The sequence below is a fragment of the Heliconius melpomene genome, chromosome 15 (genome assembly GCF_056956725.1).
Source record: "Heliconius melpomene rosina isolate 202511_hmr_F chromosome 15, ASM5695672v1, whole genome shotgun sequence".
Lineage (NCBI taxonomy): Eukaryota > Metazoa > Arthropoda > Insecta > Lepidoptera > Nymphalidae > Heliconius > Heliconius melpomene.
In genome coordinates, this window is record NC_140403.1 from 12,383,945 (window position 1) to 12,403,483 (window position 19,539).

The window sequence follows — 19,539 nt, forward strand, 5'->3', positions numbered from 1 at the left end:
AATGAAAGACTGCAGTTGCACAAAACGTAAGACTCGTAAAACGTTTTCTTCTAAGTAGCCTAATGGCTCAGTAGCTCTTGATTAAAATACTTCTACAATAATGTAATATTATTTTTACGTCGTTATTAAATTAATTATCCTGATAAGATAATTCTCAAGTATTATCTTGAAATAAATTAGGTCATATTTTTTATTCATTAAGTTGATTCATTATTTTTAAATGTTTTGCTTATACTAAAACTAGTAGTAATTACGTATTTAAATCATAGCCAAGGTTACCAACCACATTCAGCTCTAAAGGTACTTTATCTATCAAAAGAAAATTGCTGAAAAATATTATATTAGTATTTAAATTATAAAAAAGAAGAGACTTAAAATTTAATTACAAAATAAATGTATTTAATATTTTAAAAGAGTACTTTATATTTTACAGTCATATAATGCGTAATTTCAAAAGTAGGTCAAATAAGAATCTCTGCGCGCCAGGTTGGAGACTTACTTTTAAACGAGTTGCATGTGTGCTGTTCGAAGAGCAAACGTTGTAGTTCCTTCATGAAAGTGGCCCTTTTTCTCTATTACTGATATCGGGTATTAGCGATTTAATTGAAAATTATTTTTAAACTTTAAATTCCTTATAAAGATTAAGTTAACGAGAAGCCTTGGCGTTAAGTTAAGTTACCAAACTTAACTTAACTGTGACGTGTACATATTATATTCTTAGTTTCAAAGTAGGTATATATTTAAGTATATATATATATATATATATATATATATACATATATACAATACAATATACTTTATTGCACATAAAATTTACACAAATTATAAAAAATACGTAGAAACAACATGTACAATAAGGCGGCCTTATCGCTTAAAGCGATCTCTTCCAGGCAACCTTTGGTCGTTGGAGTTGTATAAAAAAAGATGGTGGGTGGTGCATTAAATTGCAGGAGATTATTTAATAATAGTAATAAAAATAAAATACATATATATATACACACATATATATATAATAGTAAACAATAAATAAACATATATATATATATATATATATACACACATATAAATTATGGATATAATATGTATACATTTCTAAAAAGTATTTTGAAAATTAAAAGTATAAGACAAAGGCTAAATTAAATATTCATATAGTGGTTTTTAAGTGAAGTTTTAAATTTGTGTAAGCTTTATATCTATTATCTAATACTATTACCGTATTTGAGTTAGCTGAAGTTATTATATTTGCGCTCATATAAATCTACACTTAAATATATACCTACTTTGAAACTAAGAATATAATATGTACACGTCACAGTTAAGTTAAGTTTGGTAACTTAACTTAACGCCAAGGCTTCTCGTTAACTTAATCTTTATAAGGAATTTAAAGTTTAAAAATAATTTTCAATTAAATCGCTAATACCCGATATCAGTAATAGAGAAAAAGGGCCACTTTCATGAAGGAACTACAACGTTTGCTCTTCGAACAGCACACATGCAACTCGTTTAAAAGTAAGTCTCCAACCTGGCGCGCAGAGATTCTTATTTGACCTACTTTTGAAATTACGCATTATATGACTGTAAAATATAAAGTACTCTTTTAAAATATTAAATACATTTATTTTGTAATTAAATTTTAAGTCTCTTCTTTTTTATAATTTAAATACTAATATAATATTTTTCTAATACTAATATAATTTAAATACTAATATTATATATATGTAGAAGCATCAGAAGGGGCCTCAAAGCGGTCTTGGCTGTTACTATTCATTTGTGGGCGTTGTAGCAACAGAGATGTTTAAATAAAAGTCACACTTATATTCTACAATGTCTTATTACTCGTTTACATAACAGTTTTACAATAAATCTCACAAGATTAATAAAATTACAATAGATTAGGAGCCAATAGGTTAATTGGTGAACATCTCACGCCATAGCTGTCAACCAATGACCTCCGCTATTATTTGTGGCTACACCTACTACCCTATTCGGGGTTACCCGCTCCATTTTAAATATTCTTCTAATATAATCCATTACATAAATCAATTAAAATCGAAATGTAATAATTGCGAGATTATAATTAAAACTAATACATAGCAGCGCGCCGTCACGGCCGTCCTGCATCGTCACACGCCCTCGTGTGCATAGGTTCAATCTGTGAACAATATATATATAATTAATAAAGTATTTTAAAGGATAAAATTATGGAAAAATATCCCTCACAATAAAAAATATATTGAAATTACTATTTTTAGACAGAAAAATTATCACTACACGTTATTCTTAAAAGATACGAATATGCCGTCGCGGACTTTTTTGTAGATCTTATTAAGAGGAACAATACTCCAGTACATTTTTTTCATGTAGTACTTACCATTAAAGCAGCGCATGCGCGAAAGTGTCTCAACGGGTAGGACTTTAGACACATTTATCGTATTTATGTTAATTTACATAAGAATATACAAATAATAAACTATATATAAACCTTCCCTGAAAAACACTCGACCTAATGGTGAAAACCGTATAAAAATCCGTTGGGTGGTTTAGAAGAAGAGGAGTTAGAAAGTTCAGACAGACACAAAAAGCGACTTTGTTTTATAAGATACTAGCGACCCCCTTGCGGCTTCGCCCGCTTTTACTACTGGATTATTCATATAATGTATGTTTGCAAAGCACTTAAGATAATGTGAAAATTAATTAAACTCTAATGCAACCCGCATTTTCGTAGTTCCAATAAGGATTTTCCAATTAATTGTTTTACTCGGCAAGGATTTTTTAGTAGGTATCGTAATTTTAAATCTGTGCTACTAATCTTTTTAAATACTTATTAAAATATATTTAAATGACTATTTTTAGATAGTTAAATGACTATTTTTAAACGGAAGAAATTATAAACAAAAGCCTTCCTACTAATAACTACTACAAAAAATATGAAACCAAATATATCGCGCTGAAATAATACATTCAACTCCAATTATCCAATACGTGCAAACGCATCTAAATCTTCGTTGCTATGCCTCTATAGCGGGCGGGGTTTTTTTTTCGAGCTTGTGGTTAATGCTGAAGAGGGTATTCTGTCCCTGATGAAAAGCAAGCACTACGTGGCTGCCTGTGAGGAAAATTAAATAGAATGCATTGGCCTGCAATCGAACCCGGGGCGCCCGCGTGGCCGGCGAGCATTCTACCACTGAACCACCGATGACTGCTCATGACGCGCTTGTATAAGCAAAACGTCGCGGGGCGCGTTTCGCAGCAAAGATGTTTTGATATTGTAACAACTTCTAAAGTACTTATTAAAATGAAAAAACAGTAAAAGACAGTTTTGATCTACATTAAATGGCCAACGTAACTAATATACTTATTTATATGCTGAGAGTAAAGGATAAGTAAAACTTAAGTCGGCACAGCTGATGAGTCAACGGCGTGATGTGTCAACAATTAAATGCGTTTTTCTCTAAAACTATTCGCAATTTCGAAATAGTGTAAAAAGCAAATTTTATCTTCGTTTAACGTAGAAAATTAATAAATTATTTTAAAGGATAAGGATTAATACCATTATGGAAAAATATCCCTCACAATAAAAAATATATTGAAATTACTATTTTTAGACAGAAATATGATCACTACACGTTATCCTTAAAAGATAAAAATATGCTCTCGCGGACTTTTTTGTAGATCTTATTAAGAGGAACAATACTCCAGTACGTTATTTTCATGTAGTACTTACCATCAAAGCAGCGCATGCGCGAAAGTGTCTCAATGGGTAGGACTTTAGACACATTTATCGTATTTATGTTAATTTACATAAGAATGTACAAATAATAAACTATATATAAACCTTCTACGGAAAATACTCGACCTAATGGTGAAAACCGCATCTAAATCCGTTGGGTGGTTTAGAAGAAGAAGAGTTAGAAACAACAGACAGACACGAAAAGCGACTTTGTTTTATAAGATATAGGATAGGATAGGATAGGATAATAAATTTTCTTTATGTAAATATTTTCTATATACAGGGTGGAAGAGGCAGCGCTTCTTTTATTGAAACTGCATATAAGGTAATATATTTCAAACCCACACCTAAGAAATTAATCAAGGTACCTCGACAGTTTGGACATAGGATTTTTTTTTCATTTCACGATTTTTATCCATACCTGTATTTCGTGTGACGCACACATACATGTGCGACGTTTCCGATTTGACAGGTAATTGTGTGCGTGCCTACGTTATACTTTACAAATCGCGTTTTATTTTAAAACGATAATTTTATTATTTATTTTGTTTGAAAAAATAACTTTTTCATTTTTGGGAATTATTTTTTTTCCGAATTATATTAATTAGGCTTTTATAGAGTAGTTAAAACTGTGGTTTCATTTAAAGTGGTGCTGACAATTCCACCCTGTATAACAGATATATTTTGATCCAAGTACATTTTAAACATAATGTACTATGTCCAAGATATATTCAATTAAGTAAAGTAAGCCATTTTCCATAAATAAGTCTCCTCAACCAAGTTTAAGTAAGTTCGCAGCTAATTTCACAGTTGTACAGGGTTGTGTTCGAGACACATTAAGATAATTAGATTTCTATAAGTATAAGCTTTTAGAAGTAGGATATAAGACATGCGACATTTAATTACTTCTTGGCTAAGTAAAAAGCACAAAATTAAATAAATACATCAATATATTATAAAGCCTTTTACCTTTTAAGGTACAGTAAACATTTTGATTAGAAAATTCTTTATGTCCTTTAAACAATAAAAAAAAACATTTGTAGTGATCGCAAATTATATAAACAGCAAGCTTATGTAATTACTATTTAAACCATTAAGCAATTATTAAGCTGACAGAGGAGCACAAATAAATAACTTACATGCTATTTAATGAAAGAGCACCAACCCTACAACAGACCGAGATGCACCCAACAATGCACACGCGCTCGTTAATTAGCAAGGAAATGACGCTGGAGCCAAATTTCTCCTTCAAAGTGGAAACTTTAGTTCTAAGTGTGCGGTAAAATGATAGACTGAGAGAAAGAAGTACGAGCATTATTGTTTGTAGAAAATGAATTTTGATCACGACGTTATGTTTGGTAGGCAGAGAGAACATAGTGTTAACACACTCCGTTCCCCACATTCTGCCGAATTCTGGAGGCATTGCGTGTTAAGTGGCGGAACTCAACGCCGCGCTTTTGCCTCGATACCAGAGCGAAAAAACGGAAATATAATAATAATATAAGCTAGGATAAATTTAAGTAAATATTTTCCGTCCCCGAGTGGGGATCGAACCCACAACCATCGCGTAGCTTTATGGATAGTGAATTTCATGGTTTCAATTCCTACTCCGCGAATATTTTTATTTTACACTCTTCTCCACCCATAACTCATTGCCTTCAAAATATGTCTAAAAATAATTCTTCAAACAAAAAAAATCTACCATTTTGCTGAAGAGTTAAACTGAGAGTAATAACGAATTTAAGTCGACTCGAGTCCAGAGAATATCTTGATTTTTAACTTCACTAACTTTGCTTTTGAGGAGAAAGCGCCGATACGGAATTGGCTTATGGCTAACTTTAAATTGACGGGAAAGGAAAACTAGTAGTCTGCCTTTACATTCTTAAGTGGACTAAAAAGTATCCTTTTTATAAGTTTTCATTTTCTATGTGTAATATTTTTTTACTATGAGAAAACATTCCAGTAATGATAGTGTGTAAGTATTCTATACTTATAATGATAAAAATAAATAAAATAAAATAATAAATCTGTAGAAAAGTCATTTCTGTACATCTATACTAATATTGTAAAGAAACAATCAAAAACATTTGTATTTATATATGTATGTTTGTATGGTTTTCACACAATATCTATCACTAATTGAAATCAGTCCGGATTTCAAAAATTGAATCCGTGCTGAATTCATTAGAAAGTTGCGTCTTTACTGAGCAACATAGGCCATTATATTACATTTAAATATATATATATCCCTGATAAAAATGCAATAATGTAAGGGCGTGTACGCTGTAATGAAAGCCTTTGAACTTATACTTATAATTATACTTATACTGTACACTAACACACGTATTTACACATATAACTCATACGTTGAGTTCAGTCGTTTCGCTGAATCATAAGTTTGTAATTGTGAGTTGCCCCACTCAACATGTAATGCCTCCAAAATTTATATAATATTCATTATTTGATATATACATTTTTTAATTTTTATTTTTTTTTCATTGAAATTCGCAAGTGATAAGTGGTTACTTTTTACAGCATTTCTAACTAAGCTTCTGTTTATGTATCCATTTTGATTTATATAATCATTCTATAATAGTAACTTATGCCTTTACAATATAACAATAGTTTAACAAAAACCTACTCATGACTAAGGTGAAAGTTTCTTCTAGGTCTAATTCCACTAACTGTACTTAAAAATGTATAAAATCAACCTGTTTACATTTCATTGGAGTGACAGTCTTGCGCCCGCCGCCAGTCTTAAACGCTTAATCCGCTTTCCATAATAAATGTAGGGAAATAGCTGTTGACATTTCAACGGTGGCATAAATTCACGCTGTAGATGTCGTTAAGCAACATTAAGAAGTTTTATTGTTTTAGCAAAAAGTGGTTTGCCGCTGTTCCTCTTCATGTTCATAAGATGGCTGTATTGTTTTTAAAACATCTTATAATAGCTGCTTGGTTAAATTTTCGTTTTTGTTTCTTCTATGTCGCTATATTTACTTGCATCACAAAAATATTTTGGCGATAAATTTTATGAACATGTACGTACATATATGCTAATTTGTTTAAATAATTTATTCGGCCGCTACGGGCGAAGAGGCAATAGAAAATTCTTATGATATTTACTAGCACCAACACAGAAATGCACGAAAGTGACAAGGTGCTAGTTGACATATCGCTTAACCCATATAGACCCGCCGTGCCCAAATGGGTACACCTACAATAGTACCCTTGTTTTTTTTATATTTTTATTTTTACACAGTTTATGTCTAGAATTGTAAAGATAAGTAGTATATCCTTATGTTGTAGCCGTAAAATCCAATTAAAAATTTTTTACAATAGTTCATATCATAGGTTCAATCTGTGAACAATATATATATAATTAATAAAGTATTTTAAAGGATAAAATTATGGAAAAATATCCCTCACAATAAAAAATATATTGAAATTACTATTTTTAGACAGAAAAATTATCACTACACGTTATTCTTAAAAGATACGAATATGCCGTCGCGGACTTTTTTGTAGATCTTATTAAGAGGAACAATACTCCAGTACATTTTTTTCATGTAGTACTTACCATTAAAGCAGCGCATGCGCGAAAGTGTCTCAACGGGTAGGACTTTAGACACATTTATCGTATTTATGTTAATTTACATAAGAATATACAAATAATAAACTATATATAAACCTTCCCTGAAAAACACTCGACCTAATGGTGAAAACCGTATAAAAATCCGTTGGGTGGTTTAGAAGAAGAGGAGTTAGAAAGTTCAGACAGACACAAAAAGCGACTTTGTTTTATAAGATACTAGCGACCCCCTTGCGGCTTCGCCCGCTTTTACTACTGGATTATTCATATAATGTATGTTTGCAAAGCACTTAAGATAATGTGAAAATTAATTAAACTCTAATGCAACCCGCATTTTCGTAGTTCCAATAAGGATTTTCCAATTAATTGTTTTACTCGGCAAGGATTTTTTAGTAGGTATCGTAATTTTAAATCTGTGCTACTAATCTTTTTAAATACTTATTAAAATATATTTAAATGACTATTTTTAGATAGTTAAATGACTATTTTTAAACGGAAGAAATTATAAACAAAAGCCTTCCTACTAATAACTACTACAAAAAATATGAAACCAAATATATCGCGCTGAAATAATACATTCAACTCCAATTATCCAATACGTGCAAACGCATCTAAATCTTCGTTGCTATGCCTCTATAGCGGGCGGGGTTTTTTTTTCGAGCTTGTGGTTAATGCTGAAGAGGGTATTCTGTCCCTGATGAAAAGCAAGCACTACGTGGCTGCCTGTGAGGAAAATTAAATAGAATGCATTGGCCTGCAATCGAACCCGGGGCGCCCGCGTGGCCGGCGAGCATTCTACCACTGAACCACCGATGACTGCTCATGACGCGCTTGTATAAGCAAAACGTCGCGGGGCGCGTTTCGCAGCAAAGATGTTTTGATATTGTAACAACTTCTAAAGTACTTATTAAAATGAAAAAACAGTAAAAGACAGTTTTGATCTACATTAAATGGCCAACGTAACTAATATACTTATTTATATGCTGAGAGTAAAGGATAAGTAAAACTTAAGTCGGCACAGCTGATGAGTCAACGGCGTGATGTGTCAACAATTAAATGCGTTTTTCTCTAAAACTATTCGCAATTTCGAAATAGTGTAAAAAGCAAATTTTATCTTCGTTTAACGTAGAAAATTAATAAATTATTTTAAAGGATAAGGATTAATACCATTATGGAAAAATATCCCTCACAATAAAAAATATATTGAAATTACTATTTTTAGACAGAAATATGATCACTACACGTTATCCTTAAAAGATAAAAATATGCTCTCGCGGACTTTTTTGTAGATCTTATTAAGAGGAACAATACTCCAGTACGTTATTTTCATGTAGTACTTACCATCAAAGCAGCGCATGCGCGAAAGTGTCTCAATGGGTAGGACTTTAGACACATTTATCGTATTTATGTTAATTTACATAAGAATGTACAAATAATAAACTATATATAAACCTTCTACGGAAAATACTCGACCTAATGGTGAAAACCGCATCTAAATCCGTTGGGTGGTTTAGAAGAAGAAGAGTTAGAAACAACAGACAGACACGAAAAGCGACTTTGTTTTATAAGATATAGGATAGGATAGGATAGGATAATAAATTTTCTTTATGTAAATATTTTCTATATACAGGGTGGAAGAGGCAGCGCTTCTTTTATTGAAACTGCATATAAGGTAATATATTTCAAACCCACACCTAAGAAATTAATCAAGGTACCTCGACAGTTTGGACATAGGATTTTTTTTTCATTTCACGATTTTTATCCATACCTGTATTTCGTGTGACGCACACATACATGTGCGACGTTTCCGATTTGACAGGTAATTGTGTGCGTGCCTACGTTATACTTTACAAATCGCGTTTTATTTTAAAACGATAATTTTATTATTTATTTTGTTTGAAAAAATAACTTTTTCATTTTTGGGAATTATTTTTTTTCCGAATTATATTAATTAGGCTTTTATAGAGTAGTTAAAACTGTGGTTTCATTTAAAGTGGTGCTGACAATTCCACCCTGTATAACAGATATATTTTGATCCAAGTACATTTTAAACATAATGTACTATGTCCAAGATATATTCAATTAAGTAAAGTAAGCCATTTTCCATAAATAAGTCTCCTCAACCAAGTTTAAGTAAGTTCGCAGCTAATTTCACAGTTGTACAGGGTTGTGTTCGAGACACATTAAGATAATTAGATTTCTATAAGTATAAGCTTTTAGAAGTAGGATATAAGACATGCGACATTTAATTACTTCTTGGCTAAGTAAAAAGCACAAAATTAAATAAATACATCAATATATTATAAAGCCTTTTACCTTTTAAGGTACAGTAAACATTTTGATTAGAAAATTCTTTATGTCCTTTAAACAATAAAAAAAAACATTTGTAGTGATCGCAAATTATATAAACAGCAAGCTTATGTAATTACTATTTAAACCATTAAGCAATTATTAAGCTGACAGAGGAGCACAAATAAATAACTTACATGCTATTTAATGAAAGAGCACCAACCCTACAACAGACCGAGATGCACCCAACAATGCACACGCGCTCGTTAATTAGCAAGGAAATGACGCTGGAGCCAAATTTCTCCTTCAAAGTGGAAACTTTAGTTCTAAGTGTGCGGTAAAATGATAGACTGAGAGAAAGAAGTACGAGCATTATTGTTTGTAGAAAATGAATTTTGATCACGACGTTATGTTTGGTAGGCAGAGAGAACATAGTGTTAACACACTCCGTTCCCCACATTCTGCCGAATTCTGGAGGCATTGCGTGTTAAGTGGCGGAACTCAACGCCGCGCTTTTGCCTCGATACCAGAGCGAAAAAACGGAAATATAATAATAATATAAGCTAGGATAAATTTAAGTAAATATTTTCCGTCCCCGAGTGGGGATCGAACCCACAACCATCGCGTAGCTTTATGGATAGTGAATTTCATGGTTTCAATTCCTACTCCGCGAATATTTTTATTTTACAATCTTCTCCACCCATAACTCATTGCCTTCAAAATATGTCTAAAAATAATTCTTCAAACAAAAAAAATCTACCATTTTGCTGAAGAGTTAAACTGAGAGTAATAACGAATTTAAGTCGACTCGAGTCCAGAGAATATCTTGATTTTTAACTTCACTAACTTTGCTTTTGAGGAGAAAGCGCCGATACGGAATTGGCTTATGGCTAACTTTAAATTGACGGGAAAGGAAAACTAGTAGTCTGCCTTTACATTCTTAAGTGGACTTAAAAGTATCCTTTTTATAAGTTTTCATTTTCTATGTGTAATATTTTTTTACTATGAGAAAACATTCCAGTAATGATAGTGTGTAAGTATTCTATACTTATAATGATAAAAATAAATAAAATAAAATAATAAATCTGTAGAAAAGTCATTTCTGTACATCTATACTAATATTGTAAAGAAACAATCAAAAACATTTGTATTTATATATGTATGTTTGTATGGTTTTCACACAATATCTATCACTAATTGAAATCAGTCCGGATTTCAAAAATTGAATCCGTGCTGAATTCATTAGAAAGTTGCGTCTTTACTGAGCAACATAGGCCATTATATTACATTTAAATATATATATATCCCTGATAAAAATGCAATAATGTAAGGGCGTGTACGCTGTAATGAAAGCCTTTGAACTTATACTTATAATTATACTTATACTGTACACTAACACACGTATTTACACATATAACTCATACGTTGAGTTCAGTCGTTTCGCTGAATCATAAGTTTGTAATTGTGAGTTGCCCCACTCAACATGTAATGCCTCCAAAATTTATATAATATTCATTATTTGATATATACATTTTTTAATTTTTATTTTTTTTTCATTGAAATTCGCAAGTGATAAGTGGTTACTTTTTACAGCATTTCTAACTAAGCTTCTGTTTATGTATCCATTTTGATTTATATAATCATTCTATAATAGTAACTTATGCCTTTACAATATAACAATAGTTTAACAAAAACCTACTCATGACTAAGGTGAAAGTTTCTTCTAGGTCTAATTCCACTAACTGTACTTAAAAATGTATAAAATCAACCTGTTTACATTTCATTGGAGTGACAGTCTTGCGCCCGCCGCCAGTCTTAAACGCTTAATCCGCTTTCCATAATAAATGTAGGGAAATAGCTGTTGACATTTCAACGGTGGCATAAATTCACGCTGTAGATGTCGTTAAGCAACATTAAGAAGTTTTATTGTTTTAGCAAAAAGTGGTTTGCCGCTGTTCCTCTTCATGTTCATAAGATGGCTGTATTGTTTTTAAAACATCTTATAATAGCTGCTTGGTTAAATTTTCGTTTTTGTTTCTTCTATGTCGCTATATTTACTTGCATCACAAAAATATTTTGGCGATAAATTTTATGAACATGTACGTACATATATGCTAATTTGTTTAAATAATTTATTCGGCCGCTACGGGCGAAGAGGCAATAGAAAATTCTTATGATATTTACTAGCACCAACACAGAAATGCACGAAAGTGACAAGGTGCTAGTTGACATATCGCTTAACCCATATAGACCCACCGTGCCCAAATGGGTACACCTACAATAGTACCCTTGTTTTTTTTATATTTTTATTTTTACACAGTTTATGTCTAGAATTGTAAAGATAAGTAGTATATCCTTATGTTGTAGCCGTAAAATCCAATTAAAAATTTTTTACAATAGTTCATATCATAGGTTCAATCTGTGAACAATATATATATAATTAATAAAGTATTTTAAAGGATAAAATTATGGAAAAATATCCCTCACAATAAAAAATATATTGAAATTACTATTTTTAGACAGAAAAATTATCACTACACGTTATTCTTAAAAGATACGAATATGCCGTCGCGGACTTTTTTGTAGATCTTATTAAGAGGAACAATACTCCAGTACATTTTTTTCATGTAGTACTTACCATTAAAGCAGCGCATGCGCGAAAGTGTCTCAACGGGTAGGACTTTAGACACATTTATCGTATTTATGTTAATTTACATAAGAATATACAAATAATAAACTATATATAAACCTTCCCTGAAAAACACTCGACCTAATGGTGAAAACCGTATAAAAATCCGTTGGGTGGTTTAGAAGAAGAGGAGTTAGAAAGTTCAGACAGACACAAAAAGCGACTTTGTTTTATAAGATACTAGCGACCCCCTTGCGGCTTCGCCCGCTTTTACTACTGGATTATTCATATAATGTATGTTTGCAAAGCACTTAAGATAATGTGAAAATTAATTAAACTCTAATGCAACCCGCATTTTCGTAGTTCCAATAAGGATTTTCCAATTAATTGTTTTACTCGGCAAGGATTTTTTAGTAGGTATCGTAATTTTAAATCTGTGCTACTAATCTTTTTAAATACTTATTAAAATATATTTAAATGACTATTTTTAGATAGTTAAATGACTATTTTTAAACGGAAGAAATTATAAACAAAAGCCTTCCTACTAATAACTACTACAAAAAATATGAAACCAAATATATCGCGCTGAAATAATACATTCAACTCCAATTATCCAATACGTGCAAACGCATCTAAATCTTCGTTGCTATGCCTCTATAGCGGGCGGGGTTTTTTTTTCGAGCTTGTGGTTAATGCTGAAGAGGGTATTCTGTCCCTGATGAAAAGCAAGCACTACGTGGCTGCCTGTGAGGAAAATTAAATAGAATGCATTGGCCTGCAATCGAACCCGGGGCGCCCGCGTGGCCGGCGAGCATTCTACCACTGAACCACCGATGACTGCTCATGACGCGCTTGTATAAGCAAAACGTCGCGGGGCGCGTTTCGCAGCAAAGATGTTTTGATATTGTAACAACTTCTAAAGTACTTATTAAAATGAAAAAACAGTAAAAGACAGTTTTGATCTACATTAAATGGCCAACGTAACTAATATACTTATTTATATGCTGAGAGTAAAGGATAAGTAAAACTTAAGTCGGCACAGCTGATGAGTCAACGGCGTGATGTGTCAACAATTAAATGCGTTTTTCTCTAAAACTATTCGCAATTTCGAAATAGTGTAAAAAGCAAATTTTATCTTCGTTTAACGTAGAAAATTAATAAATTATTTTAAAGGATAAGGATTAATACCATTATGGAAAAATATCCCTCACAATAAAAAATATATTGAAATTACTATTTTTAGACAGAAATATGATCACTACACGTTATCCTTAAAAGATAAAAATATGCTCTCGCGGACTTTTTTGTAGATCTTATTAAGAGGAACAATACTCCAGTACGTTATTTTCATGTAGTACTTACCATCAAAGCAGCGCATGCGCGAAAGTGTCTCAATGGGTAGGACTTTAGACACATTTATCGTATTTATGTTAATTTACATAAGAATGTACAAATAATAAACTATATATAAACCTTCTACGGAAAATACTCGACCTAATGGTGAAAACCGCATCTAAATCCGTTGGGTGGTTTAGAAGAAGAAGAGTTAGAAACAACAGACAGACACGAAAAGCGACTTTGTTTTATAAGATATAGGATAGGATAGGATAGGATAATAAATTTTCTTTATGTAAATATTTTCTATATACAGGAAGAGGCAGCGCTTCTTTTATTGAAACTGCATATAAGGTAATATATTTCAAACCCACACCTAAGAAATTAATCAAGGTACCTCGACAGTTTGGACATAGGATTTTTTTTTCATTTCACGATTTTTATCCATACCTGTATTTCGTGTGACGCACACATACATGTGCGACGTTTCCGATTTGACAGGTAATTGTGTGCGTGCCTACGTTATACTTTACAAATCGCGTTTTATTTTAAAACGATAATTTTATTATTTATTTTGTTTGAAAAAATAACTTTTTCATTTTTGGGAATTATTTTTTTTCCGAATTATATTAATTAGGCTTTTATAGAGTAGTTAAAACTGTGGTTTCATTTAAAGTGGTGCTGACAATTCCACCCTGTATAACAGATATATTTTGATCCAAGTACATTTTAAACATAATGTACTATGTCCAAGATATATTCAATTAAGTAAAGTAAGCCATTTTCCATAAATAAGTCTCCTCAACCAAGTTTAAGTAAGTTCGCAGCTAATTTCACAGTTGTACAGGGTTGTGTTCGAGACACATTAAGATAATTAGATTTCTATAAGTATAAGCTTTTAGAAGTAGGATATAAGACATGCGACATTTAATTACTTCTTGGCTAAGTAAAAAGCACAAAATTAAATAAATACATCAATATATTATAAAGCCTTTTACCTTTTAAGGTACAGTAAACATTTTGATTAGAAAATTCTTTATGTCCTTTAAACAATAAAAAAAAACATTTGTAGTGATCGCAAATTATATAAACAGCAAGCTTATGTAATTACTATTTAAACCATTAAGCAATTATTAAGCTGACAGAGGAGCACAAATAAATAACTTACATGCTATTTAATGAAAGAGCACCAACCCTACAACAGACCGAGATGCACCCAACAATGCACACGCGCTCGTTAATTAGCAAGGAAATGACGCTGGAGCCAAATTTCTCCTTCAAAGTGGAAACTTTAGTTCTAAGTGTGCGGTAAAATGATAGACTGAGAGAAAGAAGTACGAGCATTATTGTTTGTAGAAAATGAATTTTGATCACGACGTTATGTTTGGTAGGCAGAGAGAACATAGTGTTAACACACTCCGTTCCCCACATTCTGCCGAATTCTGGAGGCATTGCGTGTTAAGTGGCGGAACTCAACGCCGCGCTTTTGCCTCGATACCAGAGCGAAAAAACGGAAATATAATAATAATATAAGCTAGGATAAATTTAAGTAAATATTTTCCGTCCCCGAGTGGGGATCGAACCCACAACCATCGCGTAGCTTTATGGATAGTGAATTTCATGGTTTCAATTCCTACTCCGCGAATATTTTTATTTTACAATCTTCTCCACCCATAACTCATTGCCTTCAAAATATGTCTAAAAATAATTCTTCAAACAAAAAAAATCTACCATTTTGCTGAAGAGTTAAACTGAGAGTAATAACGAATTTAAGTCGACTCGAGTCCAGAGAATATCTTGATTTTTAACTTCACTAACTTTGCTTTTGAGGAGAAAGCGCCGATACGGAATTGGCTTATGGCTAACTTTAAATTGACGGGAAAGGAAAACTAGTAGTCTGCCTTTACATTCTTAAGTGGACTTAAAAGTATCCTTTTTATAAGTTTTCATTTTCTATGTGTAATATTTTTTTACTATGAGAAAACATTCCAGTAATGATAGTGTGTAAGTATTCTATACTTATAATGATAAAAATAAATAAAATAAAATAATAAATCTGTAGAAAAGTCATTTCTGTACATCTATACTAATATTGTAAAGAAACAATCAAAAACATTTGTATTTATATATGTATGTTTGTATGGTTTTCACACAATATCTATCACTAATTGAAATCAGTCCGGATTTCAAAAATTGAATCCGTGCTGAATTCATTAGAAAGTTGCGTCTTTACTGAGCAACATAGGCCATTATATTACATTTAAATATATATATATCCCTGATAAAAATGCAATAATGTAAGGGCGTGTACGCTGTAATGAAAGCCTTTGAACTTATACTTATAATTATACTTATACTGTACACTAACACACGTATTTACACATATAACTCATACGTTGAGTTCAGTCGTTTCGCTGAATCATAAGTTTGTAATTGTGAGTTGCCCCACTCAACATGTAATGCCTCCAAAATTTATATAATATTCATTATTTGATATATACATTTTTTAATTTTTATTTTTTTTTCATTGAAATTCGCAAGTGATAAGTGGTTACTTTTTACAGCATTTCTAACTAAGCTTCTGTTTATGTATCCATTTTGATTTATATAATCATTCTATAATAGTAACTTATGCCTTTACAATATAACAATAGTTTAACAAAAACCTACTCATGACTAAGGTGAAAGTTTCTTCTAGGTCTAATTCCACTAACTGTACTTAAAAATGTATAAAATCAACCTGTTTACATTTCATTGGAGTGACAGTCTTGCGCCCGCCGCCAGTCTTAAACGCTTAATCCGCTTTCCATAATAAATGTAGGGAAATAGCTGTTGACATTTCAACGGTGGCATAAATTCACGCTGTAGATGTCGTTAAGCAACATTAAGAAGTTTTATTGTTTTAGCAAAAAGTGGTTTGCCGCTGTTCCTCTTCATGTTCATAAGATGGCTGTATTGTTTTTAAAACATCTTATAATAGCTGCTTGGTTAAATTTTCGTTTTTGTTTCTTCTATGTCGCTATATTTACTTGCATCACAAAAATATTTTGGCGATAAATTTTATGAACATGTACGTACATATATGCTAATTTGTTTAAATAATTTATTCGGCCGCTACGGGCGAAGAGGAATAGAAAATTCTTATGATATTTACTAGCACCAACACAGAAATGCACGAAAGTGACAAGGTGCTAGTTGACATATCGCTTAACCCATATAGACCCGCCGTGCCCAAATGGGTACACCTACAATAGTACCCTTGTTTTTTTTATATTTTTATTTTTACACAGTTTATGTCTAGAATTGTAAAGATAAGTAGTATATCCTTATGTTGTAGCCGTAAAATCCAATTAAAAATTTTTTACAATAGTTCATTTCGTGCCTTTTGTAAAGCTGTTTCACGAAATCTGTGAAGGCAAAATGTAAGTATATTTATTTTTAAATTTTTCTTCTAAATACATTTGTTTTGGAACAAAACATACTTAAGTACTTAGTATTCTATGTAATATAATTACATTTGATTAGAAAAGAAGAGTCGTAATAGGACAAATTCAACTTTTACGATGCTGTCCCCAATTGGGGCCAATGGGTACATCAGAGGTCAATTTTTATGTTTTTATATGCATGTCCATCCAAAGTTCATAATGACTCTTAGGATATTTAGCGGTCGCAATGAATATAAGGGTCTTCAAGAAGCAATCGCAGTTGTAATTATTGAAGAAAAAGACTTCGGCGAGGTATATTTAGTTGTTCTATCTCCGGCGGTTATTAAATAACTACCTTCAAAATAGAGTGGTGTTATGGACGGATAGTGACGGTCAAATCGGTCGTCGAAGGGTGGGTTGCGGAGTGCCACAGGGGTCGGTTTTAGGCCCGATACTGTGGAATCTCGGATACGACTGGCTCCTACGTTGTCGCCTGCCCCCCGGTATGGGCGTCATCTGTTACGCCGATGACACACTTGTTACCGCCCGGGGAGGGAATTACAGTGAGGCAGCACGTTTAGCTGAAGTCGGCATCCACCACGTCGTCGATCGCATTAAAGCACTGGGCCTGAGGATTTCCAGTGTAAAAACGGAAGCTCTGCTTTTTCATGGACCGCGCAAGGGGCCTCCCCGTGGAGCCACTCTACGTATACAGGGGCAGGATGTGGAAATTCGAGGTCAGATGAAATATCTGGGTCTGACCCTGGATAGTCGATGGTCGTTTGCTTCACACTTCGCTCAGCTTGTGCCGAAGCTTGTGAACACCGCCGGGGCCCTCGGTAGGCTATTACCGAATGTCGGAGGACCTGATGCCACATGCCGACAGCTTTATGTTGGCGTGTTGAGGTCTATGGCGCTATACGGTGCTCCTGTGTGGGCTGAATCTCTTACCGCTCGCAACAGGATCCAATTGCGAAAAGCGCAGCGGGTCATAGCGGTAAGAGCTATTCGGGGTTACCGTACTGTGTCATGGACGGCGGCTACTCTCCTGGCGGGCGATCCTCCTTGGGAGTTACAGGCGGAGGTACTGGCTAGAGTTCACGCATTCCGTATAACTGAGCGGTCGCGAGGTGAACGACCATCGACAGAGGATATCGTGCGGATCAGGAGAAGAGCCGATGAAGCCCTGATGCGGCGATGGGAGTTGGACTTGAGGTCTCCGGCGGCAGGTTTGGTGACGGTGGAAGCTGTTCGCCCCCACCTTAAACGCTGGGTCCAAAGAAACTTTGGGGTTTTGACATTCCGACTGGTGCAGGTACTAACAGGGCACGGTTGCTTTGGTAAATACCTGCACCAGATTGCACGTCGGGAGGTATCACCAGCGTGTTACGAGTGCAATGCGCCGGTGGATTCGGCGCATCACACACTGGCCGAATGCTCTGCTTGGGCCCCACAGCGCCATGTGCTGATGGATGTAGTCGGTAGAGATCTCTCACTGTCAAGTGTGGTGGGGGCCATGCTAGATAGTGAGAGGCACTGGTCTACCATGGTCTCCTTTTGCGATTCTGTGATGGCATTAAAGGAGGCCGCGGAGCGGGAGCGCGAGTCCGGCGCAAATGCAGGCCCGCTCCGTCGTCGCAGGTTAGGGAATAGGAGAAGGCAGTACGCTCATCTCCAACTCCCCTTACCCTAGAGAGTCACCTATAATATGACGGTGGTCCGCTACAGGCGGGCTTTCCACCGAGTCGCCGTAGTGGAATGCGTGAGCGATCCTGCGGCGTCTTGCTTAGGTGGGTAGGTCTCGCTGGGTTTTAGTGGGTAGTATCGGGTTCATTCTCCGGTGAGCCCCACAGTACCGCTCTGTCGGTCTGCGTAAACTGCATTTCCCAGCGTTAAAAAAAAAAAAAAAAGGTATATTTAGTTGCGCTGCCTCGAAAACCAGGTATGGTAATCGACGAAGAAGAAGATGTAGATATACAAAGCACTGCTAATCTGCCTGCTTACCAATAGAAGCATTTATCAACCTTTTGCTAAGAGACGTAGAGGAACCGTAATCTTGAGCAACCCCGTTGGTGTAAAAGTGATCCAACTATGACTAATATACAAGGTCGTCTTGAGAAATTTAAGAATTGTTAAAAGATGAAACTCAGCAGTAAAGGATATGAAAAGAAAAACCGAGACGATTTTGATTACTGCTTTTACCAAGTTAACTAAATTTTATTAGTGCAAAGGTTTTACAGTGTGGTATGGGAGGGGTTGATCAGGCTGAATAATCTTTTTACCTATATAGCAATGCTGTACGTGGCTTAAAATGGTGGTGGGTTTTATCCACACATACATAGGATCTTGCTGTTGCAAATTCGCGGCACCTGCACTTGCTAACTAATATAAACAGGATAGATTAGCTTAATTTTTTCGTTACATCGCTCGTCACGATTTAAGAGACGAAAACATCAACGTATTTATGCGACCAGCAGCTTCTGCAGTACCAAGTCTGCAGCACCACGGGGTAGACCACTACTCCCAAAAATTTTGCTAG